The following is a 6,377-nucleotide window of genomic DNA, read 5'->3' as shown; positions in this document are numbered from 1 at the left end:
TTACTTGAACAACACCTAAAACACATCCTTTAGGACTGTGTATTGAGTCTCTTTCTTATTGTGGATTAGGGGTTCATTTAGGCTCCCTTTGACTGCGTCTTAGCTGTGAATAGAAGACTGCAGCTAGGGCTCTTTTGGGGCTTCCTTTGACAGCGTATGGAAGCCTCCTTCCTGTGATGAAGAGCCTTCGTTTTGGACATCGAAGGAGCCTCTCTTCACTGTGATTTAATCCCTTTAGGACAGCATATAAGGCTTGCAGCTAGGGCATGTTGTACAACAACTAGGGCTCCTCCAAGGCTATCCTAAAGGGCTCTTTAGATCAATCCTACACCTCTTGACGAGACTGTCCTGTTGTGCCACTGCTGCACTATGTCATGGCTGTCCCGTTGTGCCACTACTGCACTATGTCATGGTTGTCTCGTTGTGCTTTGCCATACCATAACAACACCATGAATTTGCCACACTAAATACTAGTTGTCCCATGTTGTACCATTGTACCATTGCTATCCTGTTGTGCACTATATGCCATTGACCATTGTTGTCTCATTGTTGTAACATATGCTGCACCATACTGCACCAAGTTGCCTTTGCCGTCCCATTGTTGTATTATTGCAACACCATGTAGCATTGTTATCCCACTGTTGCAACAAACATCTTGCTATCCATACTGCTGCACCATTGTTGCACCATACATTTTGTTGTCCATTCTGCTGCACCATTGCTGCACCATACATCTTGTTGTCCATACTGTTGCACCAGTGTTGCATCATACATCTTGCTGTCATCGATAATACTACTATGGTCCCTAACCCCATTTCCCTACTCATTAATCAGAAGAGAGGTACTTTCAATGAGTCTCAGATTGCATGGGTAGGATGCCTCGATAGGGGAATTGATCATCTATCCTACAAGAGAACTAATCATCCTGGCTCACAGGAGAATGAATCATCCTATCCCAAAGTCACCTTGGGGTATTACAAGGGAAGGCTAAGCTATTCATCTTGTACACAGTGCACCATTAGGGGAGGGTGAGTTGCCCTATGGTCGTGTGTTGCTCCAGTAAGTACCCCAAGCCCCTTAGATCTCCCAGAGCTCAATGCATGCAACATGCAGGACCCTTATACGAAGGTCTCTCAACGACTCCAAGTTGTTCGGGAAAGTCATAGATTTGACCTTTCCCCTAGGCTTTGAAAAAAAGTTTGCAACCTATACATCAGTCTCAATGCGATGGAGCCTCCTCGCTCATCGACTTACCATATTCTAGATAAGTTAGTATCTGATGTCTATCTATTGGAGCAATCATCGAATACAAGATTTCTCAACAATCGAATCCCCCCCTGGTTGTCACAGAGGATCACAATGGTATTCATCATGTGTACAAACAACGCACTGAAGAGCTTCCACAACCAGGCAGCGTCACACAAGATCATACTCGTAGCTATGTATTCGGTCTCGGCGGTGCTTATAGCAATCGACTTTTGCTTCTTGCTCATCCATGATATCAAAGCAGAATCCAAAGAGAACTAGCACTGAGAAGTTCTCTAGTGATCCTCCCCATTGCCTGCCCAGTCAACATTCGAATAATCATGCAGCTTCATATTTTAGGTAGTGAATCCCAATCCATGAGAGATTGTGCTCCGAAGATATCTCAAAAGATTCTTGGCACCAATCTAGTGAGGCTCAACCAAATATGAGCTCACCATGCTAACTATAAAACATATATACAGACGAAATTTCACCAAGAACATCAATGCAAATGAGTTTATGAAACTTAGAGGCATTTCTCAAATCTGGTCCAGCATCATCACAATATAACTTCTGAAAGTTAAGATCCTCGAGGTAGTCACGGTCTTGCAGTTTACTATTCCACATCCGGAATCCAACTCTCTCTTACTTTTGCAAGTGAGAGGGTCTGCACCTATTAGAAATAGGTCGTTCTTAGAAGGTGTCGGTATGAGAGGTCTATCATCCACAATCTTCAAACAATGGTTTGGATTGGCTTCACTCTTAGTGAATCTCAGCTTCATCTGACAATTATCAATCCTCTCATATCAAACCCGGGGTGATTTGCTTCAAGCCATAGAGGGCAGCGTATTTGACGCAGAGGCCTAGAGAGGCTAGCGTATTTGACGCAGAGGCCCAGAGAGCTAACGCAGGGCCTCCTGGGACTGACACAGGCCTAGATAGGCTGACGCAGGGCCAACGCTGGGCAAGGAGAGGCTGACGCAATCCAGATTGGGCAGACGCTGGGGTTTCAGTGCAATTCTGTGCTGAGGAGCTGCCAGAATGATTATCTGAGGTTTCAGCCAGGAGATCTGTGAGAAACTGTGAGGTATTACTGCTAAGGAAATTCTCTGTTGGGTAGGCCAGTTTTGACACCCAGATTGTACTCTTATATTGCTTAGTAAAAAAAACCCTTAGATAGCTGCACCGATTTTCCCGCATTGGGTTTTTCCGGGGACATTGGTCCAAAAATAACGGTGTCATATGGTGTGTTTGTTTTTGTTTCTTTTAGTAACCTTTTTTGTTGCAAAAAACACCTCTTATACTCCCTTTTTCTTCAACTAGCCTTTTGATAGTAATATATACGAAGGTCTCTCAACGACTCCAGGTTGTTCGGGAAAGTCACAGATTTGACCTTTCCCCTGGGCTTTGACAAAATGTTTGCAACCTGTACATCAGTCTCAATGCGATGGAGCCTCCTCGCTCATCGACTTACCATATTCTAGATAAGTTAGTATCTGATGTCTATCTACTGGAGCAATCATCGAATATAGGATTTCTCAACAATCGAATCCACCCTTGGTTGTCACAGAGGATCATAGTGGTATTCATCATGTGTACAAACAATGCACTGAAGAGCTTCCACAACCAGGCAGCGTCACACAAGATCATACTCGTAGCTATGTATTCGGTCTTGGCGGTGCTTATAGCAATCGACTTCTGCTTCTTGCTCATCCATGATATCGAAGCAAAATCCAAAGAGAACTAGCACTGAGAAGTTCTCTGGTGATCCTCCCCATTGCCTGCCCAGTCAACATTCGAATAATCATGTAGCTTCATATTTCAGGCAGTGAATCTCAATCCATGAGAGATTGTGCTCCGAAGATATCTCAAAAGATTCTTGGCACCAATCTAGTGAGGCTCAACCAAATATGAGCTCACCATGCTAACTATAAAACATATATACGGACGAAAGTTCACCAAGAACATCAATGCAAATGAGTTTATGAAACTTAGAGGCACTTCCCAAATCTCATCCGACATCATCACAATATAACTTCTGAAAGTTAAGATCCTCAAGGTAGTCACGGTCTTGCAGTTTACCATTCCACATCCGGAATCCAACTCTCTCTTACTTTTGCAAGTGAGAGGGTCTGCACCTATCAGAAGTAGGTCATTCTTAGAAGGTGTCAGTATGAGAGGTCTATCATCCACAATCTTCAAACAATGGTTTGGATTGGCTTCACTCTTAGTGAATCTCAGCTTGATCTGACAATTATCAATCCTCTCATATCAAACCTGCGGTGATTTGCTTCAAGCCATAGAGGGCAGCGTATTTGACGCAGAGGCCTAGAGAGGCCAGCGTATTTTACGCAGAGGCGCAGAGAGCTAACGCAGGTCCTCCTGGGGCTGACACAGTCCTAGATAGGCTGACGTAGGGCCAACGCTGGGCAAGGAGAGGTTGATAAAGTCTAGATTGGGCAGACGCTGGGGTTTCAGTGCAATTTTGTGCTGAGGAGCTGCCGGAATGATTATCTGAGGTTTCAGCCAGGAGATCTGTGAGAAACTGTGAGGTATTACTGCTAAGGAAATTCTCTGTTGGGTAGGCCAGTTTTGACACCCATATTGTACTCTTATATTGCTCAGTAAAAAAGCCCTCAGATAGCAGCACCGGTTTTCCCGCATTGGGTTTTTCCAGGGACATTGGTCCAAAAATAACGGTGTCATATGGTGTGTTTATTTCTGTTTCGTTTAGTAGCCTTTTAGTAGCCTTTTGTGTTGTAAAAAACACCTCTTATACTCCCTTTTTCTTCAACTAGCCTTTTGATAGTAATATATACGAAGGTCTCTCAACGACTCCAGGTTGTTCGGGAAAGTCACAGATTTGACCTTTCCCCTGGGCTTTGACAAAATGTTTGCAACCTGTACATCAGTCTCAATGCGATGGAGCCTCCTCGCTCATCAACCTACCATATTCTAGATAAGTTAGTATCTGATGTCTATTTAATCGAGCAATCATCGAATACAAGATTTCTCAATAATCAAATCCCCCCCTAGTTGTCACAGAGGATCAGAGTGGTATTCATCATGTGTACAAACAACGCACTGAAGAGCTTCCACAACCAGGCAACATCACACAAGATCATACTCGTAGCTATGTATTCGGTCTCGGCGGTGCTTATATCAATCAACTTCTGCTTCTTGCTCATCCATGATATCGAAGCAGAATCCAAAGAGAACTAGCACTGAGAAGTTCTCTAGTGATCCTCTCCATTGCCTACCCAGTCAACATTCGAATAATCATGCAGCTTCATATTTCAGGCAGTGAATCTCAATCCATGAGAGATTGTGCTCCGAAGATGTCTCAAAAGATTCTTGGCACCAATCTAGTGAGGCTCAACCAAATATGAGCTCACCATGCTAACTATAAAACATATATACGGACGAAAGTTCACCAAGAACATCAATGCAAATGAGTTTATGAAACTTAGAGGCATTTCTCAAATCTGGTCCAGCATCATCACAATATAACTTCTGAAAGTTAAGATCCTCGAGGTAGTCACGGTCTTGCAGTTTACTATTCCACATCCGGAATCCAACTCTCTCTTACTTTTGCAAGTGAGAGGGTCTGCACCTATCAGAAATAGGTCGTTCTTAGAAGGTGTCGGTATGAGAGGTCTATCATCCACAATCTTCAAACAATGGTTTGGATTGGCTTCACTCTTAGTGAATCTCAGCTTCATCTGACAATTATCAATCCTCTCATATCAAACCCGGGGTGATTTGCTTCAAGCCATAGAGGGCAGCGTATTTGACGCAGAGGCCCAGAGAGGCCAGCGTATTTGACGCAGAGGCCCAGAGAGCTAACGCAGGGCCTCCTGGGACAGACACAGGCCTAGATAGGCTGACGCAGGGCCAACGCTGGGCAAGGAGAGGCTGACACAATCCAGATTCGGCAGACAGTGGGGTTTTAGTGCAATTCTGTGTTGAGGAGCTGCCGGAATGATTATCTGAGGTTTCAGCCAGGAGATCTGTGAGAAACTGTGAGGTATTACTGCTAAGGAAATTCTCTGTTGGGTAGGCCAGTTTTGACACCCAGATTGTACTCTTATATTGCTTAGTAAAAAAAACCCTCAGATAGCTGCACCGATTTTCCCGCATTGGGTTTTTCCAGGGACATTGGTCCAAAAATAACGGTGTCATATGGTGTGTTTGTTTCTGTTTCTTTTAGTAGCCTTTTGTGTTGCAAAAAACACCTCTTATACTCCCTTTTTCTTCAACTAGCCTTTTGATAGTAATATATACGAAGGTCTCTCAACGACTCCAGGTTGTTTGGGAAAGTCACAGATTTGACCTTTCCCCTGGGCTTTGACAAAATGTTTGCAACCTGTACATCAGTCTCAATGCGATGGAGCCTCCTCGCTCATCGACTTACCATATTCTAGATAAGTTAGTATCTGATGTCTATCTACTGGAGCAATCATCGAATATAGGATTTCTCAACAATCGAATCCACCCTTGGTTGTCACAGAGGATCATAGTGGTATTCATCATGTGTACAAACAATGCACTGAAGAGCTTCCACAACCAGGCATCGTCACACAAGATCATACTCGTAGCTATGTATTCGGTCTCGGCGGTGCTTATAGCAATTGACTTCTGCTTCTTGCTCATCCATGATATCGAAGCAAAATCCAAAGAGAACTAGCACTGAGAAGTTCTCTGGTGATCCTCCCCATTGCCTGCCCAGTCAACATTCGAATAATCATGTAGCTTCATATTTCAGGCAGTGAATCTCAATCCATGAGAGATTGTGCTCCGAAGATATCTCAAAAGATTCTTGGCACCAATCTAGTGAGGCTCAACCAAATATGAGCTCACCATGCTAACTATAAAACATATATACGGACGAAAGTTCACCAAGAACATCAATGCAAATGAGTTTATGAAACTTAGAGGCACTTCCCAAATCTCGTCCGACATCATCACAATATAAATTCTGAAAGTTAAGATCCTCAAGGTAGTCACGGTCTTGCAGTTTACCATTCCACATCCGGATTCCAACTCTCTCTTACTTTTGCAAGTGAGAGGGTCTGCACCTATCAGAAATAGGTCGTTCTTAGAAGGTGTCAGTATGAGAGGTCTATCATCCA

The sequence above is a fragment of the Pinus tabuliformis genome, chromosome 3_1 (assembly GCF_031772625.1).
Source record: "Pinus tabuliformis cultivar Carrire ecotype Pingquan chromosome 3_1, CPIR1, whole genome shotgun sequence".
NCBI classification, from domain to species: Eukaryota; Viridiplantae; Streptophyta; class Pinopsida; order Pinales; family Pinaceae; genus Pinus; species Pinus tabuliformis.
This window is presented reverse-complemented; position numbering follows the sequence as displayed.